This window comes from Octodon degus, unplaced genomic scaffold, assembly GCF_000260255.1.
Source record: "Octodon degus isolate 3935 unplaced genomic scaffold, OctDeg1.0 scaffold00124, whole genome shotgun sequence".
NCBI lineage: Eukaryota > Metazoa > Chordata > Mammalia > Rodentia > Octodontidae > Octodon > Octodon degus.
Window position 1 is genome coordinate 3,192,080 of NW_004524700.1, and position 21,086 is coordinate 3,213,165.

General features: G+C 36.0%; 1 protein-coding gene and 1 pseudogene across 1 annotated transcript in view; one reads left to right on the forward strand and one right to left on the reverse strand.

Annotated features, from left to right (window-relative positions):
• The window catches only part of Commd10 (COMM domain containing 10), a 204,353-nt gene that overhangs the window by 54,545 nt on the left and 128,722 nt on the right, over positions 1 to 21,086 (forward strand). The window lies entirely within an intron of this gene.
• LOC105743413 lies at positions 2,667 to 3,654 on the reverse strand (annotated as a pseudogene).

The following is a 21,086-nucleotide window of genomic DNA, read 5'->3' on the forward strand; positions in this document are numbered from 1 at the left end:
GAGCTATCTCCCCGGCCCCAAGAATATTTAAATCTTTGCACAGTGTAGATAGCTATACCATATGTAATAGATCAAGTTGACTGTTATTTAATCCTTAAAGAAGAGGATTTGCCAAGTTACACTGGCCCAAATATCATTTCATAAAACCGTGAACTTTTCCCAGTGATTATATAGAAGCTTTAAGTGTCTAGTGAGTATGTTCCATTTTTAGGGCATTTCAGAACAATGAAAGATGTAATAGTAATGGACTAGGGATAAAAGTACCTAATGTAGTGCCTGATAGATTAGATGCTTCCATAAGTCATAAGAATAACTTAGGGAGATTGGCTCTAACTGCTGTGGGACAGCAAGTGACGGGTTGTTTTCTCCCTGTTTCCTTTCTTCCTTTAATTCCTCGATCACTTTTTCCACCTAGCAAGTAAATGAATCTAGAATTAGAGATAAGGGGAGACTGTAGTGAGTACTTAGATATGTACATTTCAGAATTATAACTTTTGCTGCTGGCCATAGTTTTGAAAACAAATTGTTTTTAAAATTATAAATTCTGAAATTTTTGCACAAATTCAGTTGTAAATATTTGATATTTGCTCTGGCATTATCAGTGAGGTAAATCCATTATATAATGATCCACAAGTATTAACTGAGTTTTCTAGCATCAAATGCTTGCATCAAAACATAAGGAAGATAAGATTGTTGCTTTTTTAATTAAATGTGATAGATAAGGCTAGGAAGACAGGAAAACGGCTGAAGATGGATGAGTCTCTTAAGTACAAGGTAATGGGTCTCTACTCTTCAGCAGGTGTTTTGATTATATCAAATAGATAGTTTTTTTGGAAGGAAAAAAATCACAGAACTGCTGTCTGAAAACAGAGTAATATTGAAAAGAAACACATCGGCTTCTTTAGCTTATTGAGTCTCTGCAATTGTCTTTGTCCTCAGAACTCTCGCATGTAAAATTTTCAGAAAGCCTAGAATTTTAGTCAAGTTATCACCATTGTTCTGAAATTGTAAAGAATATGTTAAGTCTTTTGTTCCTCTTCTCCCTTCGTGTTTCAGTCAGATTCTTTTTGGTTATTCTCACTGTCATCTGGAGAACTGGTACTATTCTGTGATAAAAATATTAGTATAAGACTATCAAATATTCTTCCAAAAGGTTTGTTTCTTACTTTCAGATTATATCCATCTGTTCTTTTTCAAGTTAATATATTTTCATTTTATAAAATATTGAAGATGCTACATAGTAGGGCTTTGAAAAAACTGTCATTTCTTTTTTTTTCAAAGTTTTATTGATAAACAGATAGCAATGAGACAGTTTCAAATCAAATCAGAAGTACAGTTTCAACAAATAATACACTGCATATATTCTTCTTAGTGGTTAATTGCTGTACAAGATGCGGACTTGTGATCCTATTTACAAACACCATTAGAACAAATCATTCTATTCATTAAGAGAATGCAACTATATATCTATCCCAACCTCTTTGAATACACAGATACAAAATGGACATTCATCGGTATAAAACTGTCATTTCTTAGGCAATAAAATGTTGACATCCTCATGAAGTCCACCAGTTGTCTCTGTGTGTGTTTATATTATACAAGTCTGAGATCTAAATATCTGGATCTAAATAACTGTTGATTTGGTATTAAGACTCACAGGCTTTGGGTTCAGCAGACCTGTTTTAAATTCTTCCTATGCTTAGGTTTTATATTTTTCATCTATAAAAATGAGGTTATGAATGTTGACTTCTTAGGATTATTGTGAGGGTTAACTGAGATATTAGATTTATAGATATATAGATATAATACCAGGTATACAAGAGCTGAATACATTTAGTTTCTTTTCCTTTTTCTTATAAATGTTTGGTAGTAGAAAATATCTCAGATAAGGTTAGCTATAAGTTGAATATAAATACAAGAAGAAAAAAATGAAGAAAGGAAGGGACCTTGAAGTATGCAACATGATAAATCCATTAATGAAAAGACATGGAATTTTGGAATTTAATAATGTGCTTTGTACCTATAGTAAAACTTCAGTTTCTAAGCATAATTTGTTCTGGAAATATGCTTGTAATCCAAAGCACTTGTGTATCACAGTACATTTGCCCATAAGAAATAAAAGAAACTCTGATGATTCATTCCACAACCCCAAAATATTCATATGAAAATGATTGCAATACATAATATAACAATGAAAACACAAAATATATAGAACAAGAAATTAACCTGCACTTACTTTTGATTACCTTCCTGGCTGGGAGACGACAGAGGAGAGTTATTGTGTAGGATGACTTTCACTATTACTAATAGAATCACTGCCATCTGTCACCTCAATGGATTTTCTTTTCATGCTACTCTAATGAGGAACCTATCCAGTGATACTTGCTTTGCCTCCTTTTGCAGATTTCACAAAAATGTAATATTGCATTGTTATTAAACAGATTTATTATTTGTACTGCTACAGGCTTTTTAGGTAGTGCTTTTCTACAAAATTTTGGAGTTTCCCACATTTTATGTATTTCCCTAATCTCATTTGAAGCAAGAAATTCCTCTAGCTTTTTCTTTGCCTCTGCAGACAAGCTCTCCTCTATAACTTCTTGCCAGTTTTTATTTATTTATTTATTTATTTATTTATTTATTTATTTATTTTTAAAGCTGACACATTTCTAGCAGGTGCCAATAGTCACCTGCCACACTTGCACTAGGTTATCTGTATAGCCAGCAAACCGAGTCTGGCCATCAGCAGACCAGAACAGAGAGGTGCACTGGGGAGGCTCTGCCTTGCTGCTGGTACTGGTAACTTCTTGTTTCAGTTCATCCATGATGATCTTGCCCTCCAAGTCCCAGATCTTGATGCTGGGGCTGGTGGCAGCACACAGCCAATACCGGTTAGGGCTGAAGCACAGGGCATTGATGATGTCTCCTCCATCTAAAGTATAAGATGCTTGCCTTCATTGAGATCTCACCGCATGGACTGACCATCTTTGCCTCCAGAAGCACAGAGGGATCCATCTGGGGAGACTGTCACAGTGTTCAGATAGCCAGTATGGCTAATATGGTTGGTCTTCAGCTTGCAGTTTGCCAAATTGCATGCCTTGACCAGCTTGTCCCTGCCACAGGAGACAATGTAGGGTTGCTGCTGTTGGGTGAGAAATTGACACAAGACATCCACTCTGAGCGACACTCATCCTGGACAGCATATTTGCATACACCTAGAGTATTCCATAACTTTATGGTTTTGTCTCGGGATCTAGACGCAATCTGCCGGTTGTCAGAAGAAAAGGCCATGCTCAGCACATCCTTGGTATGGCCTACAAACTGTCTTGTAGTGGTGCCCGTTGTAAGATCCCAGAGGCACAGGGTCCCATCCCAGGAACCAGAGAGTGCAAACTGGCCATCTGAGGAGATGACAGCATCACTCACAAAGTGGGAGTGACCCCTCAGAGCACACTGAAGGATGCCATAATTAGTTTCATCCCTGGTCAGCTTCCACATGATGATGGTCTTGTCTCAAGAGGCAGACAGTATCATGTCCGGGAACTGTGGGGTGGTAGCAATCTGCGTTACCCAGCTGTTGTGACCCTTGAGGGTCCCACAAAGGTTTATCTGCTCAGTCATATTGATGGCAGGTATAGGTGTCGCTGCACCAACAAGGATTGCAACACATGGTTCACAGAGACAACCAGGGAGAGTTCAAACTACTTGTAATTCAAGACATTGTTTGTTTATCAAATTAAAACATTTATTAGAAATGTTTATTCATTTTGTAGAACACAAAACTAGTTATAATACTTACAATCCAAGATTTTACTGAATGTAGAATTGACTCAGCATGTACTAATTTTACATCATTTGAAAATTTTAGATAAGTGAATTGATATGCTGTTTGACTCATATTACAAAGAAAAATAAAGACTTGAAGATTTAAAATATTTTTGTAAAATAGATTAATAAAAATATTGTAATTAACCTTTATTTTAAGTCATTTTTGCAAAGTATGAGAAGTATATTTTCTAAGTCTCATATTTTTATAATATGTAAGAAACTAGATATATATTCTTTAGTATGTCAAAGTGTTTTCATGGGACTGGGGAGATAGCTCATTGGTCTAAGCGCTTGCCTGGCAAGCACAAGGACTTGAGTTCAATCCCTGGTATGGTATGCTGTGCCTGCCCACGCTTATAATCCCAGTGCTGGGGAGGCTGAGACAGGTGGATCACTACAAGTCCAAGCTCCATAGTGAGATCCTGTAACAAATAAATAAATATTCTATGTGTTTTCACATACTTTTCCATTAGTGCTTCTGACAAATGCAGCCTATACTGTATGTATTACTATTTGCATTTTGCAAATAAGAAAACTGAAGCTAAGATAGTTAATTGAGTAGGACAGTTAGTCATGATTAACAAGTGATAATCACATCCAAATCTTAAGGTAGTTAATAGAGTTGTTTCTATTTATTTTTCCATTATTTATGAACTAGACAATGTTATTAGGACCTAGTGCATTTTTCTTTTCTTTCTTGTCTTTTAATGACACATTTCAACCCTTGTTCATATCATAAATTAGAAATTTTATAAAGGAAAGAACATTTTGCTAATCATTCTTATGAGTTAGTAACCATACTATTTAGAGTATATCTAATTGTTAAACTCCCTTGGTTACAATGAAAATATAGTGAAAAGAATTGTTACCATGGCAGTTGGATAAAATCATCCAAATGATGTCTTTCTTGATGAGAACACTCAGAATAGATATACTTTCTTCTAGGCTTATGGGCAACAAAGATTTTTTGATTTATGTATGCAATAAAACTGTATTCATGCTACTTTTAACACCTAGAGATTTACATGTGAAGTTATTCAACTGGACAAAACATATGCTAATAAGTTTATTTATAAATGTAGATCTGTATGTCACTATGTATATGGAATATGTATGAGTATAAAATTTTAATTGATCATGGGCTATAACCTTTAGTAACTGTTGTTTCTGTACTTAGCTATTGAGATACCAGGATGGCTTTTTAAAAAATTTTTTTTATTCAGGATGACTTTTGATGTATAGAAGTAGCACCTGATAAATGTATTTTCTGTAAGATAGTGTATATTTTGGGGTGAAGAGTGATCAAGATCAAGCCGAGTTGGGTACATTTTTATACATGCACCATTCTCTTAAATTGAACTTGCTAATTCAGCTCTAATCTTCCCTAAAGAATTTATGGATGATGTAATTCTATAGTGAGCAGTAAAGGTGTACATTGTCTTGTCTATCTTGTAAAATTAAGTAATTAAATTGCCAAACCCAGTCAGTCCCAGGAACTCACTAGTGTTGGCTTTTGTTATATGGCCTGAGAGGGAGCAAATGATTTGGGGTTTTTTTTTCAGGCCCTAGGAATCAGTGTCCTTTGGGGGTTGTTTTTGTTTTGTTTTTGTAATTTATGTATTTGGTACAGAGTCTCACTACACAACTTAGAATTGTAGTGATCCTCTTGTTTTCTGCCTCTCCAGTGCTGGGATTATAGGTGTGTGCCACCACACCCAGACTCAGTGACCAGCTCAATGTGCCCAGGGGCAGGACCAGCAAGGCATAAGGTACCAGGGGTCTAACCCAGTTTCCTGCACTTGACTAAGCAGGCTCTTAGTTGCTGAGCTATCTCACCAGCCCTCAATGTTCCTTGATAACAGTGAATACTAAATTTGGAACAGAAGGTTGACATATCTGGGCCTTTTACCAGGACACCTTGTAGCCTGTGTCCATGAACACCTGCATGGGAGTCTGTGTTTCCTTCCAACAGTTTTGTTTGGTCTCACTTGCCAGTAAGAGGTCAGTTACATAGTAGAGCATTGTGCAGTTCAGTTTGTTCCCTGGGAAGCAGCTCAGGCCTCTCTGGCCAGGGGGAGAGCTTTTGAAACCTTGAGGAAATCTGATCCAAGTCAGTTGTGTCTTTTGCTAAGTGTCAGGATCCTCCCAATTGAAGGCAAAGAGTGATTTTCTTGGGGGGGTGGGGAGGGGATGGAGCAACCTCAGGCAGAGGAAGACATCTGATCAGGGTTGTCTTCAGAATGATAGGAGGAGGGGAAGCTAGCGCATGTGGATAGAGAACAGGGTTGGCAGAATATTAAACTGCTGGAGGATTGAGGAACAGACTGGCAGGCAATTGTGGCAGTAGAGATGGCAGGGTTGCCTGGATAGGTGATTATTTCTGGTTTGAGGGTAGCAGAGTCTCTGGAGGGGCAGGAATAGGCTGTGGTGGTAGATGGTGGTTCTGAGGCATAAGGTGGCAAAAGGTCCTCCTGTGGATGGGCTCTGGTAGATGAACTTCACCCGATTCTGTCTCTTTCTCTTAACACAGATTCGAACCCAAAGTGGTAGGGTCTAGGCAGTCTTCAATCAGGAATCAACATAAGGAAACTGATCAAGCTGTTTGGCCTTGCTGTAATGTCATTCCAGACTGCTTGAACTGTGGGCATGTCCAGAGCACCTTCTGGTGGCCAGCCAGTATTGAACATAGGCCAGTCGATTTCACAGAGGGTTCTTTGAACATTGAAAGTTTCATCTTGATACCATAATTTCCTTTCTTAAGCCTTTCTTAAAATTTAACAACATGTAGTCTAAGATAGTGGGCTTACTCTGTTTCCCATGATGCACATGGTATCCTTGAATGTATCATGACAGACAAAGGTTGAGTGCTTCCCAGTGGAGACCACGAGGATGCCTGTCTGACTGTGTCCCTCTCATGAACTTAGATGTGTTTTGGCTGAGGACTTGATTAACTTCTTAGGATAGGAGGGGAGCCGCTATTATACTGTACAACATCACCATGGTATCTCAGACTCTGTGGTTTAATGTTTCCTTGCTGAGGAGCTGCATGGACTAGTCATGGCAAGCCATGAACAGGTTATATTCACTCACACAAACAGGCATTCAGAGTTTAAAACATTGTTTTCCTCTTATTGGGAGGTCTCTGAATGACATCTGTGGTGATCAAGCTCTCCTTCTGCCCAATGGGATGAGCCTGACTGTATTTGGACTGGGCCTTGGGGCCTCATCTTGAAGTCCCAGTGAGGCTTTATATACCACTTCTCTCAAATCCTGTCCAAAGAAGCAGGCACAGCTGCCACCAGTCACCCTTGACTGATGAATTAGGAACCTCCCAACTGGAGTGGTGCTGTGCGACCTTGTTCCCCAGGGAGGGCTTTCAGCAGTTGCTCCTGACCCCAAGCTGGTGACTCGAAGGGCTGGCCCAGTTGGTTTCCCAGCCAGGAAAGCAAATTTTGTAGAAACCTCAGATCTCTAGTGATGTAAGAAACCAAGCAAGCACTCAAGGAGGTGGAGAGAACGAAGCTCTTTTATTAAGCCCACTGACCTACAAGGAGTTATGCACTCCAAATTCTGGGAGCCAAGGAATGGGACAAGGGAGACTTTATGCTCTGGATTTGATTATGTTGGGTTGAGGTTGAGCAAAGCAGAATTTTACAGAAACAATTTAATGGTTGTGTTTATGTTTTGAGGTTGGGTTTTGAGTGCAAGGCAGAAGTTAACAGGAGCATTTTTTGATTACCTACATTGTGATTACACAAGGGAAACACAGAATGTTTCCTCTTGTACCCCAAGGCAAGCAGCAGAAGTTGATAAAAATGGGTCTGGGGGCTTAAAGTTTTTGATTTCCTCATTAGTAGTAGTTTACAAATGACCACATGTCTACTTCAAGGAAATTCTATAAACATTTCACAATTAATGTGTGAAGCAGTAAAGTAAGTGTGGTTTTGGACTTTAAAACTTACTGAGACTTACCTTCATGACCAAATGGGAGGGAATTTCATACTTTTATCAAGGGGATTGTGTTGTATAGATCAAATGTGATATTTTGCATATAATCACTTTATGAGTTTTAAGACAAGCCCTGGCAAAGCAACATGAATAGGGGCTTTCATCTGTGTCCTCAGATCTGTTTGAAATCCTTGATGGCTGCAAGGATAGCCAGTTCTTAAAGTACAAAGCAACCCTTAAAGACTGTGGAAGTGATGAAAATACGTTGCCCTTGCAATTATCTTGTTTATTCTATAGCAAGTGAATCATGGCCAAGATATGAAAAGACCCAGATAAAATCGTATTGCTCTCATAACGCTTTTCTGGATTTTTAATATGCAGTATCTGAAGAATGTGTGTGCTCATTTGAAGTTGCTGAAGTGATATTGTACTGTTGAAGGCCAAGGAAAGCCTCTGAGACAATGATTAGATTTGGCTGTGCGTGAAGAAACAGAATTTAAATGAGAAAAGCTTGAAAAATCTGGTTCCCTTTTTGAAATAGTGACTATGTTGAAAAGGCTATTTCTGGCCTTTAAATAACCTCTTTATCAAGTCATCCCCTGGTTTGGGTTTTTGGCTCTAAGCACAGCTCTCATAAGGAATATATTTAACCATATTGTATTTTTGGTAATTGTACTTTCATATGGTAAATTAAAAATATTAGCTAGTCTTTTTTGAGGAGTGGGGTACATACACAAAGCCTTTGCAATGAGCTGCATCTCTAACCTTTTTTTTTTTTATTATTTTTAGAAAAGATTTTACAAGGTCAGTAAATTTTTCAGGCCAGACTCAAACTTAAAATCTTCCTGCCTCAGTCTTTGAATATAGGTTTGTACCACCATGTCTGGCCACTCTTATACATCTTATATACTTAACTGTTTGGGTTACCATAACAAAATACCACTGAGTGGCTTAAACAACAAAGACTTGTTTCTTATCTTTCTGGAGCCTGAGAAGTTAAGTATTAAGCTGCATGCAAAATTCATTTCTGGTGACTGCTGTCTTTCTAGCTTGTAGATGAAAACCTTCTTGTTCTGGACTTACAGTGCATGATTCTGGCCTTTCCTTTGTGTTTATATAGGACTGGATGAACATATAGAACTTGGTGTCTGTTCTTTTAATGACATTAATCCTATTAAATCATAATCCGATTTTTGTGATCTCATTTAAACCATTTCCAAGTACAGCCACATTGGGGTTTAGGGCTTCAGTACTTGAATTTGGGGACATACAGGTGTGCAGTTCATCACATTTCATTACACTGAGATAGTTTCCCTTACCCTTTGTGATCAAATTGTATTTTATGAATTGTCATATTTTATACACCAATCATTTATTGATTGCTTTGGGTCAACTATAGAGGCAAATTCACTAAGGGTATCATCCTGAGCTTGGAGAACTTTTCTGCAAACAGTATGGTACATTTGGATATTGTACAACTCCTAATGCTAGCACACATAAATATTTCACCTTCAGCTTTAGGGACTTACTTCAGTTTGTTTCTCTATAAAATGTCAGTAACAGTAGTTGCCCCACAAAGTTGGTAATGATTATAATCATTTAAAGGAAATATATTGTAAATATAAAGTAAGATTGGTTGTTTTTTGTTTTATTATTACAGTATCTGCAAAGGTTATGGACTTGAATTCAAGTCTTTTCATTCTAAGTTTGAAACTTTGTAAGTAGTCAAACAGCTATTTCTAGAATAATTATATTTCTGGGTGGGAAGCACTCTTAGGAAAAACTTCTAGCAAGTTTTATTTGTATCATCTCATGCAGTGCTTTGGTGTCCCGGTCAAAAGATTTTACCTTGTTATATCCCTAGTGCTTATAGAACAATTTAAGAGGAGAGAAATACTTGTCTCAGCTGAGTTATTGTATAAGTTACGTCTTGATAACTATGTAAAATGTTGAGGAAACACCCCTGTTTGTCTGTCAATCTGGTATCCCAGGCTCCTGGAATATTGGGATTATAGGTATATACCATGACTTCTTGCTGAGTAAATTTGGCTTAGGTTAATTTCTAAGGCAAAATGGAGGTAGGGAAAAAAAAAAAACTGGATTTTTAAAGGAATAGGCAGCAACTTTACACTGCATAGGAATAAAAGAGGGAAGGAATATGTAAGTAGATAGATGAAGAGAAAAATTATATGAAGAAAACTATGCTAATGCTACTTGTATTTTGAAGGAATTTTTCTGTTTCTTCATTTCTTCTAAATGTGCTGTGAGTTACCTAGAATCATTAGTTTCGTAGAGATAGAAGATTGAATGGTAGCTATTGGTGTTCAAGGGAAATGATGAATTATTGTTTAATGGGTACAGTGCATTGGGGAGGATGAGAAGGTTCTGGAGAAAGATGGTGCTAATGGTTGTACAACAATATGAATGGCTTTTTATCACAGCACTGTATATTCTAAAAGTTGCTCATTTACTAAGGTTTATATTATGTATAGTTTATCACAGTGAGAAAAAAAAAAGAGAAAGGTAAGAGGGAAGGAAAAGGGGGAAGAAGGGAAGGAGAGAAAAGAGAGGAACAGGAGGGAGAGGAGGAGGAGCAAAAGGAATAAGAGGGAGAAGGAAAGTGAGAATATGAGAATTGGCCTTTGTTACAGCCTAAATCTAAAATGCCCTCCAGAACCTCATGTCCTCATACACAGGGCTTTTGAAAGGAGGCTAGACTATGGGGGAGGTCTAGCTGACTTTCTGTTAAGAGGTGAGATCAGTTTGGAAGAGATAGGTCACTGAGTGGTCAGGAAGGTGTTTCTCCCTTCACTCTCTGTTGCCTGGATACCATAAGCAGAGCCATTTTCCTCCACTAGACCCTTCCACTGTGCCTTGGAGTCCAACCATGTATGAACTGAAATGTGAGCCAAAATACACCTTTTCTTTAAGTTGCAGATATTGGGTATTTTGTTCCAGCCATAAGGCAAGTGACTAAGACAGGCCTGAAAATAGGCTAGTCTGGGCTTGAATTTTACTTTGATCTCATTGACTTTGGGAATTTGTTCATTGTCCTACTGTAGGTTTAGCAAATAGATTCTGTCATTCAGTGACATGGGAGTTTGCCAGTATTCTGGAGACTTGTAATTTGTATTTCCTCATTTCTTGGTGCCTACTAATATTTCTCTCTAATATTTTACTTTCTTTGCATGTCAATTTTAGGACCCATAAGACTATACTCTTAATAGATGAGTTAATTTTTTTTTTATTTTTAAAAAGTCTTTTAATCTTTATTTACTTATTTGGTACAGGGTCTTGCTACGCAGCTCAGACTTGTAATGATCCTCCTGTCTCAACCTCCTCAGTGCTGAGATTACAGGTGTGGCCACCACACCTGGTTTCAGTGGCCAGCACAGTGCACCTGGCACAGCGTGTGGTACCAGAAGTTGAACCCGGGACCTTGCACTTGCCAAGCAGGTGCTTAGACTGCTGAATTATCTCCCCAGCCCAGATGAGTTAATATTTCATTGTTCAAAAAACAATTTGTTCTTATTATTTTTTATGTTAACATTCTAAAGTAATAAGTTATTTATTTTAGACTACTGTCAATATCTTCCTTGAGTTCAGTCAAAAGACAGAAACCACAAAGTAATTTAAACAGTGGACATTTAATATAAAGAATTATTGAGCTATCATAGTTGAACAACTATAATGTAAAGAGAACTCTAATGAATATTTAGGGTCACAGAGTATTAAGGAGGAAAAACTTGGTAAAAGGTGCCCTTCACAAAGTCTAAGTCCATACCCTGTTTTGAGAAGGTGTAATTGCAGCCTACTGGAATGTGGAGCAGTTTATCCCATTGCTAGGGCCATCAGTTTATTGGGTAAGCAGAATGTAACCCTTTAGACACAGGCTGAACTCTTGGAGTCATGTTGAGGTACTCAAGATGCCACGGACTGGCAGCATGGGGCCTGGAACATGTAGTGTCTATGTTGAGAGAGCCTCAAGAAGTCATCTTAGCCAAGGATCAAGGCACAAGAGGGTTGGTCTTTACAGAGATGGGAATCTTAGGAAGGATGGTATTATAGTGGTACCTCAGTTTAGGAACTTGATTCTTTTTTCCATGATTCTGTTTACAAACTGAATTGGATGAGAACCAAATCATATTCAATGATTAGGTTCCATGTTAACCTTAGAGGGAAGTTTGATTTGGTTTTGAGTGGACCAGAAATAAAGTGAGATATTTAAATTATGAGTCTTGTGAGACAACATTTTTTTCTTTTCTTTCCTCAGATATTCATACAACATACTGTAAATGCTATTTTCATTAATACAGAATTTTCTATCTTTATTACTTTACTTTATACTAGTAAAGCAAAGTTCTTGCACATTTGCTGCTTAAAATTTTCTAGTAGCTTCTCTCTGACACATACCATAGTGCTGAACAGTGATGTTCCTGTATTTTGAAACTACTTACTACCTATTTCTTCTCATACTGCTTTTCCCTAACTACAGTAAGGACCCTGATGAAACAAAACTGTATCTTTATTTGCATACATGCACAAACACATGAATATATGTATTTATAACTTTAAAACTGGCACATAACTATAAAATGGATGATGATGAATTTTTGAGCTTATTTCTGAAAAAATTTGCCATTCTAATTCCTAAAAAGCATTAACTGCCTTAAATACCATTAAGTACAGCCTCTTTGGTGGATTTTTTTCCCCTGACAATATAGTTCAGTTTTGTTATCTTATAAATCTTTACTCTTGGCATTTAGTGGACTGCGCTGCACATACTGAATGCCTAATAATTTTAGGTAAATCAGTCTATCTTTAACACTTTTTCTATGCCTTTTTAAAAAAATAAGTAAAATTTTTTGGTTTGTCTTATTTTTCTAATAGTCTTAGGAAAAATTGGTTTGATAATAAGGTTTTAACATAAAGTTTGTTGTAATGCCATATTCTTAGAAGTGGTTAATTATAGTTGGCGAATACAGTTCTAAGAATGTATGCATACAAATTTTTTACCATTTTGAATGGTTAGAATGAATAACATTGTGTGTCATTATTATTCAAATATGCTACTAGGACCAGATACTTAATGGATGACAGATACTCTGTTAAAAGGTTACAAAATAAGTTGTGATTTTAATTATACATCAGACTTCTGGCAACATATTTATCCAATCAGATTCATAATTTTGTTACTGAAATAGAATAGCTGAAAAAGAATCACTATGCTATCAAACAACTATGCTCTATCTTGGTGAGTTTGCAAAAACGTAAAACTTTCATCCTCAGTAAACTTACATAAAACCTTTAATGTATGAGTGACAAAATATTAAAGAAAACAAGTGTTAGAGGGTTTAAAGAATTTTAAAATGAAATCTTTGACATAATCTAATTTAGTATTTCATTTTACTGGTGAAATAAAAGTATGGATTTGTTGTTATCTTAGACATCTCTGCCCAAAGTCATACTACTGGATCATGTCAGGGAGCCAACTTAATACCGACTTTCTGTCTTTAGTTCAGTATGCTTTCCATTTTTAAGTTCCCCTGAAGCCGGGTGGAGTTGCGTGGTTAAAGGCATGCAGAGGAAGTAGGACATTGAAAAGTATAGGTAGGTTGTGGGAAGGAAAGCGAGTGTTCTACAATGGGGAGGGAGCAATATGAGCCTTACAAAAGGGAAGGTTCAATGAGAGTAGAAGGCACATAGCAGGGATGTTAATGTAGTAACCTGGACTTGTATTAAGGGGTGTTTTGCAAAACAGGTAGTTTTAATCTGGAAGATAATAATGCTTTTATGGATTCCTTGAACAGAGTAACTTGGTAAAAATTATATCCTTTTTTCAGTTGGCACATCAGTCTTTGACAGGGAGTATGAAAAACAGAAGTAAAATAACATTAGAGCAAGAAAGAGGTTGCAGTAATATGAATGAAGTAGAAGATTCAAATCCATAAGACATTTCTTGGGGGAAACTGGTTGAACTAGACAGCAGTGTTATGTAGAGAATAAAAGGAAGACTATAGAGTAATATTTCAATGGACAGAAAATATAATTTGGATGGTAGAAAGGATAGATTATGTTTTGCATATGTGAAATTAAGATTGAAGGTGAAAAAGATTTTGGGAGTCATCTAATTTGTGCTGTTTAGGAATAATAGGGCAGTTGTCTGGATCCATGTTTAGGGGATTTGGAAACAAGGGACTGTAATGAAGGGGCCAAAATAATAGATTTGGGAGTTTTGTTTAAGTAATTATGTTAAAATTGTTAAGATATATGAGCTTACTAAGGAAATAGGGATCAAAAAGAGAGTAGTAGATGCAGACAATGTTACCTGCCGCTGAAGGGGGCAAAAGAAGTACAGGAATGAATGAGGAGGCAAAAGACAAGGAATTGAAACTGCCAGTGTGACAGGATAATTAAGAGTACCATGAACAGACTTAGAATGGAATCCATCCTCTACTTCTAGGTAGCTTTGTTATAATTTATCTGGGTTTTGGGGGGTTTTTTAGAATTATGCATAAATGCAATAGCTTTTATTTACTCTATCTTTACAAAATATTCACGCTAAACACTTTCAGCAACTAATGAGGAAATACAGTTTTACAGAGATAAAATATATCACTTCATTGTTTTTTTCAAACTTCTGATTCTTCGACTCAGCTGCCCATTTAGCAGAAAGCTTCCTCTGCCCATTGGCCTCTGAAGGGCAGGAAGAGTAAGTCGCTCACGCTGGTGTACTCTGTGCACCTTATTCACATGAGCTCTCTTCCAGGCTTATGGGTTTGTTTTTGTTTTTGTTTTTGTTTTTGTTTTTGTTTTTTTGATAATTCATTTTTTCATGTTGAAAATGGGATAGCAATAATACGTTTTATGTAAGAGTTACTGAGAGTGTTAAAAAAATCCAGAAAAGTTCTTAGCTCCCTCAGTGCTTGATATATAGATATGTTCAATAAATGTTATGAGCTAAAAAGGGCTACAAAACATAACCAAGTAATAAATGTCATTGGCTCTGGACATCAACAGGAAATTTCTGAAAGACGAGATGTGGATAAAGCAGCAAAATGCAATTATAAAGAAGTTAAAGTAGATCCATATTAAGTCTAGATTTTGTATTGGTCAGACAGCTTTGAAATCCAATTAAATACTGGAATAAAAATGGAAGCTTTTGTTACTGTTAATATCGAGGATTATTATTGGTGTTAATGATGGCTTACTGTAAAAGAGAACATTTTAGGTTTCTTCTCTGAGTTTTCTATATCTTTGAGCAGTCAATGTGAAAGTTTTGAATTTAGAGTGATTTTTTTTTTTTTTTTTTTGGTGGACCCAGGGATTGAGCTCAGGCCCTTGTGGTTACCAGGCAAGCGATTATTCTGCTGAGTCATCTCCCCGGCCCCTGAATTTAGAGTTATTTTACCTGTTGTGTACACTGAAAATGTTATTTTTGTATCTTTGCAATTGTAGGCATGTGAATATTTTTATTGGATTACTACTTATACTTAGTTTTATAAAAATCATGAGGAACATAGTTTATACTGTTTAGCAAGAATATACCTGGATTCATAGTAGTCACCGCTTAGGATCTAAGCCACTGAAAATAAAGTATGACAGAATAAATAGGTTTTATTTGCAATTTCTTTTATTTCCTTATTAATTTTGAAATAGCAACTTTTTCACAACTCTAGTATTGCCTCATATCTTTACCAATATCATCAGCTTCTGTATTCATAAATTCTGTGTCTGCTTCAACTGACTCAAGATTGAAAATATTTAAAGAAAACTGCATCCATTATGTGCAGACATTTTTATTTTTTCTTAATAGTATGACAACTATTTACATAACATGCCATATTAAATAATATCAATGTTTCCAAATGATTTAAAGTACTTGGGAAGATACCTGTAGGCTACGTGCAAAAATGTCACCAATTTTTATAATTGATTTGAACATTAAAAGTTTTGCTACCTGCAGATTAGGGGAAGAAGGTACTGGAGTTATGGAATCATTCCCTTCCACATACCAAGTGAGGACTGTATTTGCCTAAACATTGGAATTTATTGGAAAACTTTTTATCAGCAATTCATTCTAGATATTTAATAAATCATTAATTTTTCTTTTTTTATTAATTTTATTGAGAAACAAACAGCAATATGACAGTTTCAAAACTGATTAGTAGGACAGTTTCAATAATTAATACATTGCATATTGTTGTCTTCGTAGTATAAATCATTCATTTTTCATACTATTTAATCTTAATATTTGTTTGAAAAATAAGTGTAGGAAAACCAAATAAAAATAATTTTTTCCTGCCTAAGAATTAGTGGTTGAAATTTTATAAAATCAACTTTTTTGACTTATAGCTATATAGGGGATTTCATGTAGTGCAGTATTTTTCAGCCAATGACTGCATTTTTATTCTTGTCTTAAAATTTTTTGTTATAATTTTTAGGAGAAAATGGAAAAATGTTTTTAAAAATCCTTGATTTTAATTACAAATCTATTTTATTTCTCAGTTGTACTATTCTATTAGATTAAATTGAGGTCTCTAGAAGTAGTTATTTAGTTGTGTGGTTCTATGTGTATTCAGTATGGGAGTTCCGAACATGAATATTTATGTCTATAGGATATACACCAAATGTCTTTATTATTGACCAAGATTATATCTATCAGCTTCAGAACTTGTGTAAAATAACAGCAAGTAAATTGAAACTCAGTTAGTGGTTTACAATTAATGTGAGAGAAAATAGTAGAAGAGTAGATTTTTTTTTTTGAAGATGATAATTTTTATTATTATAAAAGTGAGATTTTTTTTAACTTCAGTAATTTGAATAATTGCAAGATCAGACTAAGGGTTTAATCCTCACACAGGCACCAAGTCAGGCACAGTAGGTAGCTACAAATCATAAGAAAAAGGTTTCTTTCCTACCTAGAGTATTCTTCCATGCTTTGGAAATTAGGTTTTAAAGACGCAACAAACCTAGTAAGTTCCCATTAATCCTCTCTATTTTTTTTTAAATGAGATCTAGGTATTAACTGGCTGTCTGATTAAGACTAGTCATTAAATCCTGACCTGAAAAATGTCCATGCATCCTTTAAAACACAAGAAATTAAGCAATCGTGTCGATTTTGGAGAGCCCAATATTTTTGAGTCCCTAAAATGCAGACCTTACAGGCTCAGGCCTGTTTCACCTAATGCACGTGGAGGAAATGGAGGCGAGGAGAAGAGTAGATTAAGCTTATATCCATCCAGTATTGGTAGCTGGACATGATAACACATGCGTGTAACCCCAGCACTCAGGAGGCTGGAATGAATACTGGAGATAAAATTGATTAAATGAGTCCTGGATTTAATCAATTTTACCTGAGCAATGGTGCTTGTAATCTTATTGGTTGACCATAGTTTTGTCCCCACTCATGCCTATCTAAGCGAGTTCCCATGCTGCCCACCACCTTAACCCCCCCTCACCACATGGTTGTACTCTAAAAAAAGTTCCTGGAAGATATAGCTTCACACCTGCTCAGGATCCCCCTTTCTGTCCTTCTCTCAGACAGAAGCTTTCTTTCCTCCAGTAAATATATTCTGCTCTTAATCTGTTTGTTCCTAAAATTCATTATTCAGTTTTAGAGAACACGAACTCAAGTACGTTTTAGGTCGGGAGTTTCATTTTCTCCCCTACGTCACTTTTATTCATTTAATAAGTGTTACATGCTTAGCACATGGCTGGAACTGTATTAAGTTTAGTAGACAAACTAGTGAACAAAACAGAAATGGCTTCTTTCAAAACTATAAAATCAGCAGTTTAATACTATCCAGAAAGTCTATACCTTTATTAATTTGAAAGATACCTCTTTAATTCCCTTTCTTAAGGATAGAGATTATTTATGTCCTTCACATAGTCCTTTGTAGGACTAAGAAAATATCACATTAAAGATAGAAGCAAGATTGACTTTTATTTTAATGAGTTAATATTGAAATTCTAAGGCATGAGTTAGCTAAACCCAGATTTTCAAAACTACTTCAGGCATTTAAATTTTATCCTCAGGAGTGTGCTAAGCTCTTTAAGTTTCAGATACCCTAGGTTCATAAACTGCTTTCTTTCAGTTTGGTCATTGTCAATCCTTGTTGCCCGTCCTTAGGGAAGCATGTGAATGTGTTTGTTTACTCTTTTGTCTTGAGGTCTGGCCCAAAGCAGGAATGTCTGTCTCTTCCAAAGTTGCAAAGTCACCTTGTCTTCCATGTTGTCACCATGAAGGTCTGGCCCTGTCTGGCTGCCTATCATATTTCTAATTCAGCTGCCTACAACAAAAGAATAAACAAATGGTTTTAGGAACAAATATTGATTATTGAAAGACATTTTTTATTTTTTATTTTTTGTATTTTAGGGAAGGATTTAAGGGTGTTCAGGGTCTTACTACTAGATATGACTCATAGTGATCCTCCTGTTTACAGTCTCCCAAGAGCTGGGATTACAGCTGCTCCACCACGCCCAGTCTCATTTGCCTTCTCAGCGCGCCTTGTGGGGGGGAGGGCTGGCACACAGGCCGGGGTATCAAACCCTGGACCCCTGAATCTGTTTGCAGTCACTTTAATCCACTGAGCTATTTGTCCAGCCCATGGAAGGCATTTTATGAATCTCATATTAGATTTTTTTTTAATTGGATATATTGCTATAAATCCAACAAATGTGCTCATTTCTCTAGTCACATGTGAAAAATGAGACTAGTCATATCAGGTCCAAAGGTCCTTATTTATTTATTTTTTAATCCCATGTATCAATCTTTTTGTATTCACTTGTATATCCACTTTATATTTCTTAATATCTGGTCTTTTTCTGAAGATTTTGATTAAAATAAGCTTTATACTACAATATGAATTTTCATGGGTTCTAATTTTTTTATGATTCTGCAATTCAGTAGTTTCTCAAACATTTATTCCTATGACCTTTGTTTTATATAGACACATTTCAGTGGTCGCTATTTTACCTCCAGCTAAATTTTCAAAGTTAATGATACCATTTAACACTGACTCATGGGGTGGACATGCATTGATCATGTGGGTGTAGAATTAAGAAGTAATGAACACTAAGCCTAAAGAAGAAACATCAGTTTTACTCCAGAAACATTAGGGAGAGTCATTATTTACTAAAAACAAAACAGACTGAGCAGAGATGTTTTAGAATAATTATGATATACCTTAATACTATAAAGCAGAGAGTAATTCTCAGAGGTTGTGCTATTTTTAATAATATGTGTGAGGAAACTCTTTATGGTCTTTTAGCCAGATGATTTTATATAAAAATGTTAATACAGGAATAGTGTAACTTTTATGAACTTGGGAGGTAGTGTAATATAATGGACTTGGAACTTTGGGATCAGATGCCTGGCCTTATTAACTTTCTGACTATAGTTACGTTACTTGACCTCTCTGAATCTGTACAAAATGGGAATAATACTACAACTTTCTGACAAGAATTTGATTACAATGATGAAGGCAAATATAGATGCCTAATGAAAGTTTGGGCACATACATGGTTTTCCCCAAAGATGAACATGTCCTACTGCTAGGTATAGAAAAGGATATCTGAATAAAATTTATTCATTATTTGCTAGATCTTTGTACTTGTATTTCTATATCATCTCATCCTGAGTGATCTACAGTATCCCAGCTAATGTTTTAAGAAAGCATGAATTTTATTTTTTTCTTAATCATAAACAAAAAGGTCAATTTGTTTTGAATGTTCTAACATCTGGTGAGGGTAACAAGTCACCTCAGCTATACTCACCTCAGTCATACTTTTGAATAAATTATGTTTATTTTGTGGTCTTTAGCTCACTCTGGCACAATTCTGCTTCTATGACCAAAATTGCTTTTGTGAATTTGTTTCATTTCTTTACTTTGACAGCTTCTTTGTTTTCTTGTGATAGTCTTATATCACTAATTTTATAGTCACCCAGTTTTACTCCTTTATAGTTATTGGTGCTTCTTTCACTTCATCAAATATATTTAGTTTTCTTTTGTCTCTCTGGGTTTGTTTAGGTTCTGTTTCCTCTACCTAGAAAACACTCTCCTGTTCCTTCAGTTCCCTCCACTTATTACTGTATTCAGTTGTCAAATGTCACATCCCGAAAGAAGTTTTTCCTGGATCTGATACACCTAGTCTTCCTTCTTCACACCTTTTTATAGTACTCGTTACTTTGTAACAATTAAATGGAGATAAAATTATTAATTTCTTCACTAGAGTTACTATGCAGCACAGCTAATGGTCCATAATAGCTGTACAACATATATACTTTTCCTTTATTCTCCTCTGCTTTTTGTTTTAAAAATAATTTGACATATATAATAATTTTAAACACCTTATTAGGAGGATTATTTTTATGGCATTTTGAATTGATCAGACCATATTACTATTGAGTGTATGGTGAATACTATTTTAGTGTGTGTAAAAAGTTAAATATAAAAAAAAGTTAAAATATAAGCAAATGATTCAAGGTTCCAAAAATAATACACAACTTTCAGAAATACATGTGTCCAAAAAGAGACCTCAGAAGTTGTTTTCTACCTGAATGTTAGACCCTTCTCAACTTCTCATGCTGTAATGAATGAAATGTTACAGAGACTTTATGATTAATAACTACTCAGTAGCTAGAAGTCCAGCTAAAAATATAAAATAAATTAATCAATATAAAAAGGAACAAATAGCAGTGATAATGTATTTGTTTCGGAGTTATCAGAAAATAATAGTATTAGTGTATATACTGAAGTATGATAGTGTGGTGGATAGCTAACAGGCAGTCAGCTTGCTACACCCAGCTGAATTAAACTAGCATGGTGCTAGGTGTGGGAGGCCACCCTGAGGGTTGTTGCCAGCAGCATAAAGACAGAACAGGAGAAGCTGCCAAATCTCTGATGCTGTTCTGAGAAGCTGTTAGAGCTGATGGAAGCTGCTAGTTCTCTTGGGCTATTCTGCTGGAGGACCTTGTCATGCTGGCTTTCCCGATGAACTTTGGAGAAACATGAGTCCTCATTTCAAGCATCGATTCCTGGCTCCAGAGGGGAAAATAGTGCACTGTTCAGCCTTGTGAAGCTTTTCTCATTGGCTTTCCTGATGACTTTGCTCATTGCTGGAGGAGCTTTGGACCTCACTGTTGCTGAAGATAGCTGTGATACTTTTGGGGGAGTTTTGGCGCTTACCTTGAATGTTGCTTCCTAGCTCCAGTTCAGATCCCTCATCCTGCTGACATGGACTTCCTGGCTTCCACTGCTGACCTTTGGGCCTTTTCAGCATGTATCAGTGAAGTGGGCCTGCATGAGACT